General features: G+C 46.4%; 1 protein-coding gene across 22 annotated transcripts in view; it reads right to left on the bottom strand.

The window, feature by feature from the left end:
* Window positions 1-2,518: 2,518 nt before the first annotated feature.
* LOC119402024 (CUGBP Elav-like family member 2) overlaps window positions 2,519-13,347 on the bottom strand; it is a 597,777-nt gene continuing 586,948 nt past the window's right edge. For 21 of the 22 annotated variants that reach the window (XM_037669081.2, XM_037669082.1, XM_037669080.2 and 18 more), the window contains one exon: window positions 2,519-11,474. The gene's annotated coding sequence lies outside the window, so the exon portion shown is untranslated. The remainder of the gene's footprint in view (window positions 11,475-13,347) is intronic. The other variant, XM_037669060.1, reaches the window with a different exon arrangement.

The raw sequence follows: 13,347 nt of genomic DNA, 5'->3' as shown, positions 1-13,347 counted from the left end.
GACCATTCCAGCAGATCGGGATGGACCTCCTGGGGCCGTTCCCAACGTCGACTTGCGGAAATAAATGGATCGTCGTGGCTACCGACTACCTCACCCGCTACGCCGAAACAAAAGCCCTGCCCAAAGGCAGTGCCGCTGAGGTAGCCAAGTTCTTCGTTGAGAACATCGTCCTTCGACACGGCGCCCCAGAGGTTCTGATCACCGACAGAGGTACGGCGTTCACGGCTGACCTGACTCAGGCGATCTTGGAATACAGCCACACAAGCCGCCGCACCACCGCGTACCACCCACAGACCAACGGCCTCACTGAGCGTCTAAATAAGACCATCGCCGACAGGCTGGCCATGTACGTCGACGTCGAACACAAGACGTGGGACGCCATCCTTCCGTACGTGACCTTCGCGTACAACACGGCCGTACAGGAAACGACGCAGATGACGCCATACAAGTTGGTCTACGGACGGAGCCCGGCAACGACGCTCGACGCCATGCTACCAAACGTGACCGACGAGGAAAACATCGACGTGACCACCTACCTACAGCGCGCCGAAGAAGCACGACAGCTCGCCCGCCTACGGATCAAGAACCAGCAGACGACTGACAGCCGCCGCTACAACCTTCGACGACGCTACATGGAATACCAACCCGGTGACCGTGTATGGGTATGGACGCCAATACGCCGACGAGGACTTAGTGAGAAGCTTCTTCGACGATACTTCGGACCGTACAGGGTACTTCGACGCCTCGGCGCACTCGACTACGAGGTTGTCCCTGACGGCATTACGAACTCTCAGCGGCGCCGTGCGCGACCTGAAGTGGTCCATGTCGTGCGCCTTAAGCCGTTTTTTGCGCGTTAGCGAGCCTGGGGACTATTTTTTTCCTTTGTTATTGTAATTTATTTGTGTATGCACTTGTTTTTTTCTCTTCTATGTTCTTTCACAAGCATCGGGACGATGCTCTTTCAGAGGAGGGCAATGCCACGCCCACTTGTTGTCTTGTTTTGATGTATTCGGGTTTGACCGGCAGGGACGGTTATCAAAGCTCGACGCTGTCCGCGAAGTAGTGTTCTAGAATTGTCGCGATTGTAGTAGATCGGTTTGTTAAGATTGCACCCCGCACGCGAATATTCCAGCTTTGTCTAGAGATTACGCCGCCACCAGCGATATTGCTGGAAAGTTCGATAGCGCCTGTATAAAAGCCGACGCGCGTGACCGCTTGGGGTTGTTCGACGGACGACGCCCTGTTCGCCGCTATCATTGTACAGCGTGTATTGCTGTAGTTCTAGTTCTCAGTTTCTCGGCCACAAGTTCGGCCAAATAAACAGTTTCATCTCGGACGTGCTGACTGTTGTCTTCGTCGACGTCACGACCACGTGACACAACATTTGTGGCCTGTGAGAGTTGCGACAAAGGTGACTTTCGCACAGCATAACATTGTGTGTGTGTGTCCGCTCGATATTGGTCGCCGCCCTCGTGAGCCCCCCCCCCCTCCAATGAGGGGAGACTAAGCCCTGCATGCTTGTCATGCACGTCATGGCACACATGACACGATGTATTATTAACTATTATTATTGCCATTGTGTATTATTAACTTGATGCATACCAAAAGTGGCATGGCATGACAAGAGCGTATGACGAACATAACTGACTGGACATAACATTAAAATCATGTCATGCATGACGTGGTCATGGTGTTCTAGCAGAGGTCCTCATGGTGCTCTAGGCGTCGAAGAGTTCTGGCGGGACCTGGTGACGTGGTTAGCTTCGCGATGGCATGTCGGGGCTTCGCGTTGTTTCGGCGGGAACGGGTGCCTAACTTCACACGGGTTTGTCAGTGATGCTTTGGTAGGGTCGATCCGAATGAGCTTAATCCACGTTAATCCGGATTGGCTTAATTTGGCTATACGCAGTCATAATTCTGGCTAAGCAATCAACTTACTCACATTTACTTGTTCAGGATTATATTAATCCGGATCAGCTTAATGTGGTCCATACTCAGTCGTCGAACTGGCTACACAATCTCAACTTAAAAATTAACGTGTCCGAGGTTAGCTTAATCCGTATTAGCTTCATCGGGGCTAAACCAAATGGGCTTAATCTGGCCATGCTGCAATCAACAATTGGCTGGGCAACCTCAACTTACTCTAAATTCACTTGTTCATGATTACAATAATCCGGATCGGCTTAATGTGGCAATACTCAGTCATCGAACTGGCTAGGCAATCTCAACTTAGTCAAAATTAACTTGTTCAGGATTATCTTATTCCTGCTTCGTTGAATGTGGCCATATTGATCTATCAGACTGATAGGCATTATCAACTCACTCAAAATTTACTTGTTCAGGACTAGCTTAATGCGGATTGGCTTAAAGCACGCTCGCACTGAACGCGGGGCGAGCAAGCGGATTTCCAACACGGAGAGGCAGTGAGGGCGCGCGGCTGTTCAGACCGACCGCATTGCCTTCTGCTCGCTCCGCAGGCATCGGAAAAGAGCGAAAAAAAATAGAGTCGGGACAACCATTTTCCATTACTCTGGGTGTTTTTATTCAAATTCTCGTAAACCCGAAAGAAAAAAAAATAGCTTCTCGGTGCAGCATTGCAGTCAGCACTGAATGAAACAGAGATGCGTATACACAACTCCACTATTCCGAGGCATGAACGGACAATGAGAATACTTGAGAAAAAAAAAAAAACAAGGAATAGAGGGTAGACAGGGGTGATACACTGTCGAGAACAGAAAAAAATCCAGGGTCACACAAACACAGATACATACGCTTTGACAGCGATAAAAATAAGCTTTTTTTTTCTTATTCTTCAACGGGCCCAAGACATAACCACACAGTGGGCACGATGTAAGGGCTGAAAGGGCCCCCCCAAATGCCATGTATGCCTTTCATTCGTTACATGGGCACCAGCGAGACGCTGGCGTGACTTTGCTTGATACCCTAAAATAAGGGAGCACAATTTACACCCCGCAAGGGGGAGTTAAAAAGAGTCGAGCGCAGGGTGCAAGCCAGCCGCACGCTGCTGTGTGAACACCCCCTTGAGGGTGTTAAACTGCGCAACCACATTTTCTCGATTTAAATGTTTCTAACGATGTGCCCGTAGGCGGAGTCAGAAATAAGCGCTGTAACAAAATAATGAAGGGGGCAAACAGAAGTACACCTTACATTTTTTTTTCTTGCTCTTGTAATGCAGCAGAGAAGGTATATACGTGGACACAGAATACCGTTCAAGTACAGGTGGCAAAAGAAAAAAAAAAACAAGATAAGTTTAAAAAGGAATACCCGAAAGCAGCTCGTCAGGCTTAGAAAAAGGCAAATGCACTCTCCTGTTACCGTTTCAGCAACGGTCCCTGCTTTTGTAAGCATACAGAGGCATATCCTCACAAGAAAAATGAATGTTACACAGAAAGGCAGGCTACTTAAGTTTCCCGTTGGCGTTCAAACAGGGGCCACGCACTTCGAAACACCTGAAAGATTAGCACTGCTCACACTTGTGCAACTAAGCAGACATTGCAGTTTTACTCGACGAGCGCAGCCAGACATTTTTTTTTCTAAACATAGCAAGAGCGAAAGCGGATTGAGTGAAGAATACTTAATTCGATCAGTGTGGTTTTCACGAACACAGGGGCCCGTTACAATTTAAAAAGTTAACGAAAAGGGGAGGCAAGTCCCGTGTGAATTATAATACTACAACGACCGGTGCTACCACAGTTAAACGCAAAAGCACACACGATTCCAGTGTTGCCATATTTGCGATGTGTGTCCAACACTATCACTACAGCGGTGTGCCTGCTGTCTAAGCTCGCAACGGTGCTGACAGGCTATAGTGTTATCGATCTGCCGAAACTCAACACTTCAAAAATGTACTAATTACATCTACGAAAATACCATAAATTTGGCTCCAGAGCAGGAGACTGGGAACTTACTACACTATAGTCATACTGTTAAGTAACCTTTCCGCCTTGCTTGCTAAAATGAAACAAAAAGCTAGACCTATGCTACTGAAGAAACTTAGCTTTAGGTGGGCCCCATGACTTTCTTACTAGAGTGACAGCAGTAGGATCAGTATTTAGCTGTGGAAGCTAATCTTGTATCTGTAACCACTTCAGCAGCTGAGGTCTGCAACCAGCTGGGTTTCTATGCACGTTCAATGGTCAACATGGCTGTTTCTTGGCCCAAACAATGTGCACGCAATTGAAACTACAGGTCACTAAGAAAGAAGGGTAATAATGAAGTTGGCAGGACACATCAAAGTTCCCGGCTTCTATAGAACTATGACTGCTTGCTGTTGTCAAACAAAAGCAAATAACCTCTGCAAAGGATGACGCGCTGATGTCCAACCACAGAAATATGAAATAATAAACCAGTATTTCAAAACGAGCGGAATTTGAAGCTGAATCTGGGCAGTTATGCTAATGATGGGAACAGCTACTGTAGACTTAACGACATGCATTAAACGAAAATCGCTACTGCGAAGCGCTACACACAGTTTTAATCTGTAGTCGCAGATCCCAAGACTGTAAAATACGCAGTGGCATCTTCACATGGAAACGAAAGAAAATCGAGGTTATGCATTTAACCTCACAGTATGGTTCGCACTCGCGGGAACTTAAGCGTAAGCAGCTGCAGGGAGGAAAAGTAAAACAAGAAATCAAGTGAAACGGAAAAAAAAAGAGGCCACCTTTGAGGGCCCAACTCTTTTTTTGTCTTCAGGTACAAAAATAATCGCTTTTGCACTGTATAGAAACACATAATGCTCTCCTCCTCCAACCGCGACCCTCACATTAACTTTTTTTTTAACCCCCCTCTTATGTCTTTACCTTACATAACACTCACAAGTGGTAGTTTCACTTAACTGTTTTGTTTTTTCACGCACAAATACACAGCACGATTCACAAACACGAACGGGAGGGGTGGATTCAGGACAAGAGGGCGAGCTGCAAGACACACGAAGAGGCTCTTTTGTTGTTACTTTCCTGAAGGCATATATATATCTCTATAAAGTGACTATACATCCTGTCTCGAGAGTCGAAAAGAAGGAAAGGTCAAACAAAACGCAATTGTATGTGCCGTCCCTCACGCGTTGAATATGTTTTTCAACGTACGAATGCACATGTATATGTGTGTTTGTGTGCGTGTGAGGTCATTAAGTGATGAAGGCTACAGTGTGCTGTTTTACGTTTATGTGTTTATTTTACGGCTGTGTAATGGTCGGTGTGTCCATGGGGGCTGTGTGTGTACCTTAGGAAACCACACTTCCAACTACAGCGGGGCGTTCTGATACAGTTTATGAGGTACACCGATCGGTGAATTCAGTAACACAAACGCACCACACAAGTTTCAATGGTCAGCCGATACCATGCACTTGAACCTGAATCACTTTCTACGGCGCGTCAGAATGTATGCTGCAGACACAGCGTGCTCGGAATAACCAGCAGTGATAAGCTGTACTTGTACTAAGTGATGACACCAATGGAACTCTCCGAAAGTACACCTCACGAAACTCTCAAGTACTAATAACACAGTTTGCCACACCACATATGCTTGGCAAAGAGTACTCGCTTGATGTACAGTGTAAGCACTATTAAACAAGCTCGGCAAACATTTTTTTCCCCCTCCCCTCATTGTCTCGCTGCTTTGAGATGACCCAGGAGAATGTGAAATGTGTGCATTTTCCTAATAAGTGGCCAAATTTTTTAGCCTTACAACCGTCGCATGCTGAAGTTTACATGTGTGCCACGCCTATCACTACTATGGCGAGGCTGAAGAGTGCATAACTGTAGCTGCTCCTTGTCCTTCATTCTCAATGTTTAGCATAAAAATAGTAGTCCACAGCGCGCTTGATATATGTTCTCGAGATGTCCTAAAGGGCTCTCACTACATTAAAGCTCTACACTGCGCCACCATTCACAGTGGGTCTTGTCAGATTTCGCAAGGACAGCTTGACCAGAAAGTGATCGGACATTTTTCAACGAACATTCGTCACTGTACTTACAAAATGAAACGAGAAGAAAAAATAAACTGGTCACAAAAAGAAAAAAAAAATGCTCGAGTAATGTGCTTGATGCTGACTACATTCAAGTCGCGTTACAAATGATGTCATTTTTTTGGAATAGAAGCTATCGACACAAATTAAGAGAAATTAAAAAAGCAGCATCTTTTGGACAAACCCGAGCACCAAAGCAATAAAGACGGCACGCCGAACCTACACTTAAAGCTAATAAATTAATTTAACACTGATGCAAAGGGAGACGACAGTACGGCAGGACGACTCGGGAAAGAGGCCACAGTTAAGACTGACAAGATTTTTTTTTTCTTTCACAAAACTGGGGTTTTTTCATCACCACATTACGGCGGGGGGCCCATCCTCACGAGAAACAGTTGGGGGGCCCGGACGACGAACAAAGACGGTGAACGGCACACGTCACACGAAAAAATGGTCAAATACTTTTTTTTTTTTGCCTCGATTTCATGTGTGGGGGCCGTCTGCGTCGGCATGCATACACATATAAAGGGCAACATCGATATCTCTCACCTCTTTTTTGGTTTCTTGTGTCTAAAGCATTTGGCACAAATATATATACTTCTCGCACATTTGTAGGGAAACCAGACACGACGCAACAAAGGTGGTGATATCGTGTCCTATTGTCAAAGGGTCTCCATACGCAGAGCAGGAGACGTGTTGCTGTTTTTCGACTTGTTACACCTCGTCCATTGTATGCTACAGTTGACTGACACTGCCGTGGTCATTCTTGAGGACATCGCGATAAGGTCAAAGGAAAAGTGCACTACCAAGTATGCCTGTGCTCCGCATCTAGAGGCAAAGATTTACAGAGTCAAGCCAATCCCAACTACCAGTCATCTGCTAAGCCAGCAGCACTAATTGGACCAACGAAGCTTTTGGAGAACTGTCCTGTTACTAGCAACCGACTCCCAAGCGGTGTGCGCCCCATGGGCTGTAATTTTGATGCGTGACAAATTGAGGTTAACTTCGTGTGTGCTCAGTAAATTTTCCTGTCAGGAGCATCACAGTACATTCACGGACACTCACGACGTTCGTGACGGAAAAGATACGGGACGCAGTACTGGACATGAAATCTATGGCTGACAAAATTACACCCTAAGGGGTGTACATTCATGAAGTGACCCTTTACATGGTATACCCTATGCACACCTTAAAGGGAGTATTAAGAAGGCAGGTAACTAAGCTCTTGAAGGTGTGCTCGCCAACAACAGTACTTCAAAACATAGCAACGATGCCGTTATGTCTGTTCACGTTGCCTCGTAATACCGCTGCGCGACAACTTTCATGTCGGTGGGAAATAGCGTTTGCCAACAGGTCTTTAGTAAATAACCATGAAAGCTCGCTCCTTCTAAAGAAGCAGCCGCATGTTTAAGAAAGAGTGATTTCCACTTTTTTGCTGTAATGGTTTGCAGCAGTAGCTCAGCCTTTGAACGATATACCATGACTTTACTGCGAGGCAGTTGAATCCATATAAATTGCTCGCTTTCGCCTGGAGACTCAGGAAAACAGGCCAATATGCTAACGAGGAAGAAATAAGGCTCAGCGAACCCCAGGAACGCAAGTTTCTTTTTGTCCACATGACCAATTTGAATAATTGAGAGAAAAAGTTGGCATTCCCCATCTGGATGTTGGTCCGGCCATGCCAGTGATGCCGGCAAAGCACCGACAGCAGATAGGATATTGGCAAGAGGGTGTGTATTGCCAAGGATTTGACACCCCTATGTGGTGTTGTCTAGCTCCATGGAAATCACAGTCAGACGACCTTATCTATCGTTCACCTGCAATGAAGGTGGCTTTCCCAGCAATGTAACGCTTCGCACAGGAGTGTTATTTGCCGAGAGAAGGTGCAAATGTGATCGTCAGGCAGCAGACATGCACCAGAAAGAGTGTAAAATCTTTGACAGGTAAGCACTGGAGAGAATGAACGCTAGTGTAGTGAGATTCCAGGACAGTCTAGACGCATTGATCCCTTAGCAAGCCATTGCAGACTATGCGAGTTGTAGCAGACGACAAGGCAGAAATCAGTCTTCCAGAAATGCACAGCAGTTCAATCGATGATGCAAAAAGAAAACATTACAGGTGTGCAGATCTTGTACATAAGTAAAGTAAACCAAGAGCTATTAGACGGTTGATGATGCTAGAAAAGCATCATCAGCCGGGCTAGCATTCCAGCCAGAGCATTTGACAAACAGATTCACGTGCGAACTGTACTGCAAAAGTGTGCCAAGACATGTCAAACTGCAGACTTAGTGGTAAAAATTATTCCTTTCTCTTGACAAAAAAAAAAACAACAAACCAAACGACAGAAATCTAAAAAACTTCAGTCTGTCCACAAGATACATACTTACTGAAACCATGATACAGTTCATTTGTCAGTATACCATGAGCGAGAGAAAATGCGTCAGGCACACCAAGAAATAAACTGTATTTTTTAGCTTTGCTGACGTAAAAAGTGCAATGTAGTTTCTAAAGGAATCTTCCACATAGAAAGGAGCATTTAGAGCCTCTGTAATGGCACAAAAATATGAAAAACAGAACAAAAAAAATCCATGCGCTGATGTGCTCATGCAGTCAAATTTCGTCAGACAACAAACCATATACTTCTGACAAACACCGAAAAGCAAAGAAACACAAAGTAAAAAACAGGAAAATAGGGAAAATAAATTGCAACTGGCCAAGACAGGTATTGGACAAAAAAGATAATACAAACAAATTTTTATATTACACCGTTACTAAGGGTTACCATTATGCATACCCTGACTGAGAATGTGAAAAAGGGAGGTACAGCACACACAGGATACACTTGAAAAACAAAACAAAAAATTGCAACCACAATCTATACGGGAACAAAAAAAAACGCTCGAGAGGGAAAAAAAAAACAAAAAAAGTGCAATAAACTGACAAGAGTCAATGCAAAAAATATGAAGGGAGACAGCAATGTCAAGCACAAAAGAAACATGATTACACAACACCAACCACGTGAGAAGAAAAAAAAAAACTTGTTTTAGTTAACCATCACGTGCCACAAACACCGCCACACGTGTATCAAATAAACCTTGTAATCCTTCTATCAAGACAACCACACACCACAGAGATAAAAAAAAAAAGACAACAAAATTTGGAAACGCTTTTTGTCAAACAACACAGCTTGGCTGGACACCTTATTGAGGCAAAGCAAAAAAGAAACACACTAAAGGGGGAAACACATCTGCCACGTGTTGTCTGCTGCAAGCGTTCCGTATTTTTTTCATCCGTCTCTCTCAGTGTCCTCAACTCTACATGGACACACACCACACCACCCCTTTGACTTTGTCAAACACGACACTTGAAAACGAAACAAGACGTTCATGACACCTTCGGAACTGCACACATCGAGACAGTTCCTCTCTTTGTTTTCTGGCAGGTCCCAAGACATACTTCTCGAACGAAACGAAAAAAAAAAAAAGAAGACACAGACGGCAACTACAACTTACTTTAGTATGCCGCCGTTCACACTTTGCACTGTTTTTAAACATTGTTTTTACGAGAACGGACAATGAAAAATCTCACCCTGAAGTCATTCCCGGCAACAAAGAGCTGCGACGGAAGCTGTTTTTTTTACACACACGATACGCACGTTCACCAAAAGACAACACGGACCAATAAGAGTTGCACCTGCGTGCGTTGACACTGCGCAGACCGACAGGGCCCACGAAGCGGTCCATGGTTTGGCGCCTGGCAAAAAATAAAACAACTAAAGTAAGCCGGAATATGAAAAGTACATGGGACATGAAGCATGTAAATGGATTCATCACTGAACTCTGTAGCTCACTGAACTACATCGTAGGGCACTCAATAGCTCCAAAGAACGCATACACTTGTGATATATTTGTGGTGTGGCATCGCACAGTGCCAGTGCGGCAGTTTGTCACACTTTGACAGCGTTGCTATTCTGGCTGAAGCATGTTTTGCGTAACCTCGTAGCGTGGAAGAGACATTTAAATGTAAATGTGATGCCAGGTTGAAAAATACGGCAATAAGTTCTACCCTGTGCTCACTTCACAGCTGATGAACATGGAGATCCCGAGGATAAGATTTGCTGAAGTCACGGTACTCCGGGCATTAGCAGGAGCTCCTCTACACGGGCCAGTGGAGATTCCATTTACATGCTTCCGTTTACCCGGCCGACAACACGGCAAGCCTGACGCAGAGCGAACGTCTGATGGCCTACCAATCTCGTGTAGTAAATAGCGGCCAATAAAGTAAACGAAATTTTACGCAAGCCAAACCATGACGACACAGACTACTTCGTGGGCCACTTGCCTCTGGCAATTGGTCCAGTTTCCACACAAACACAGCTCTCTAAACTGCAACCACAAGCTCTTGAATCTCGTACGATGGCACACACACACCAAAGGTAATGCGGTGCGCAGCTTTATCGTACGACTACAACGCAGGGCGGCCAGGTACACAAAATGGCAGTACATGCTTATCAACCAATTTCTTTTCTTTCTCCTACCAAACTCAAGCTTAACAGTTGCGCAGATGTGGTTTTCCATTCTGCTTCTCATGTGGTTCATTCTTCGTTTATAGTGGCGAAATTTCAGTGAGCTGGTAAAAAAAAAAAAAAAAAAACAATGCATGCCGCTTGCATGCACCGTACGACACAAATCTACACTACAAACAGAGCAAGACAACGTGTGGCTTGTTAAACCTGTTCCCAGCGGGGCCGGTGGGTTACACTCCACACATTCTGAACTTTGAAAGGACCAAATGCCGAGGGAAGCTTTCCCGTGGGTCTTTGCAAGACCGAGAACAAGATCTAGCTTAGCAAAGCGAAATAAACAGGAAAAAAAAAGCGGTAAAGAGGGGTGCAAGCTCTCTCCATTTCTCGGTTGTGAGAATGCTGACAGAACGTGTCGTGTCGACGAGACATCATATATGTATAAAGAAAAATGACAAAAAAACAGTGAACAGCAACATGCCACAGCACTACACAATGCAAGCTTCTTTGTCTCGGAAGAGTCCTTCACCTCGGCGTCTCACTCATCCACCTGCTCTTCAAGGGGCGAGAAAAAGAGACGCGCTGTGCATCCAGCATTGCTTCGTCGTGGCACTGCTGGCAAAATGAAGAGAGAGAGAGAGAGCGAAAAAAAAAGAGAGAGAAGCACAAGAAACCGGCGACAGTCTCGTGGTCATTTTTTTTCTTTTCTGTCTTTCGCTCTCGGCCTGCCGCTGTGTTTCTTTCCTTTCCCTCTCTTTTCTTTTTCGCTTTTTTTTGGAATCCATTTTACCGCTCATGGCGTCATAAAGAAAAAAGTCTGCCAGAGGCCCCGCGCACACAGGGGGGATACGATAAGGGCGGGGAGGGCAAATCTGTTGCTGTCGTAGTGCTGGCGTGCGTACGCATGTGCAGGCTTAAGCCCAGGACTGCTCACGTGACACAGGACAGGAGACAATGAACGTTCTAGAAGAGAACAAGAGGGAAGGGAGAGGGGGAGAGAAGAGATGAAGCCAATGGGAAAGGAAGTGGGGGGGGGGGGGCAAAAAGAAGCAAAGCATAACTGTTAGGGAGCACCCCACACACACGGGAATGACACATATGGAAAGGGGGTCTACGAAGCAGAGGTGAGCAGACACCCGAATTGGAATGAATTCCATGGAGATCCTGAAGGCGGAGCCACGTTAAACAAATGCCACTTGAAAGTCCACTTGAAAGTGGCATAAACACAGAGTATATACTTTGGCAAAGTATGTCATTTGGGAGGAAAGGTTCGCAGTTGTGAAAGGCACCTATAGCAGACCTATCTATACTCGGTGACAACTTATCTTGGCAGTGGAGTGAAGGCTATGGAGGCGGGGCTCCCATACATTCGTGTTGCTCCACAAGTACTACCGAAGCTTGCGGCTGATTTCGGTTTTGCTTGCTCGCATTCTTAACGCTCCACTGCCCCCTATCTTGGCAGTGGAGCGAAGGCTACGGAGGTGGGACTTCCGTATATTCGTGTTGCTCGGCAAGTAGTACGGAAGCTTGCAGCTGATTTTTGTTTTGCTTGCTCGCACGTCAACGCTCCACTGCCACCTGTCTTGGCATTGGAGTGAAGGCTACGGAGGTGGGACTTCCGTACATTCATGTTCCTCCGCAAGTAGTACGGAAGCTTGCAGCTGATTTTGGTTTTCCTTGCTCGCATCGTCAACGCTCCACTGCCACCTGTCTTGGCAGTGGAGTGAAGGCTACGGAGGTGGGACTTCCGTACATTCGTGTTGCTCCGCGAGTAGTACGGAAGCTTGCAGCTGATTTTGGTTTTGCTTGCTAGCATCGTCAACGCTCCACTGCCACCTGTCTTGGCAGAGGAGTGAAGGCTACGGAGGTGGGACTTCCGTACATTCGTGTTGTTCCGCGAGTAGTACGGAAGCTTGCAGCTGATTTTACTTTTGCTTGCTCGCATCGTCAATGCTCCACTGCCACCTGTCTTGGCAGTGGAGTGAAGGCTACGGAGGTGGGACTTCCGTACATTCGTGTTGCTCCGCAAGTAGTACGGAAGCTTGCAGCTGATTTTGGTTTTGCTTGCTCGCATCGTCAACGCTCCACTGCCACCTGTCTTGGCAGTGGAGTGAAGGCTACGGAGGTGGGACTTCCGCACATTCGTGTTGCTCCGCAAGTAGTACGGAAGCTTGCAGCTGATTTTGGTTTTGCTTGCTCGCATCGTCAACGCTCCACTGCCACCTGTCTTGGCAGTGGAGTGAAGGCTACGGAGGTGGGACTTCCGTACATTCGCGTTGCTCCGCGAGTAGTACGGAAGCTTGCAGCTGATTTTACTTTTGTTTGCTCGCATTGTCAACGCTCCACTGCCACCTGTCTTGGCAGTGGAGTGAAGGCTACGGAGGTGGGACTTCAGTACATTCGTGTTGCTCCGCAAGTAGTACGGAAGCTTGCAGCTGATTTTGGTTTTGCTTGCTCGTATCGTCAACGCTCCACTGCCACCTGTCTTGGCAGTGGAGTGAAGGCTACGGAGGTGGGACTTCCGTACATTCGTGTTGCTCCGCAAGTAGTACGGAAGCTTGCAGATGATTTTGGTTTTGCTTGCTCGCATCGTCAACGCTCCACTGCCAGCTGTCTTGGCAGTGGAGTGAAGGCTACGGAGGTGGGACTTCCGTATATTCGTGTTCCTCCGCAAGTAGTACGGAAGCTTGCAGCTGATTTTACTTTTGCTTGCTCGCATTGTCAATGCTCCACTGTCACCTATCTTGGCAGTGGAGTGAAGGCTACGGAGGTGGGACTTCCGCACATTCGCGTTGCTCCGCGAGTAGTACGGAAGCTTGCAGCTGATTTTACTTTT

Source organism: Rhipicephalus sanguineus, chromosome 8 (assembly GCF_013339695.2).
Source record: "Rhipicephalus sanguineus isolate Rsan-2018 chromosome 8, BIME_Rsan_1.4, whole genome shotgun sequence".
In the NCBI taxonomy this organism is placed as follows: Eukaryota; Metazoa; Arthropoda; class Arachnida; order Ixodida; family Ixodidae; genus Rhipicephalus; species Rhipicephalus sanguineus.
Note: the sequence above shows the minus strand (reverse complement) of the source record. Positions and strands in the feature narration are given on the sequence as shown.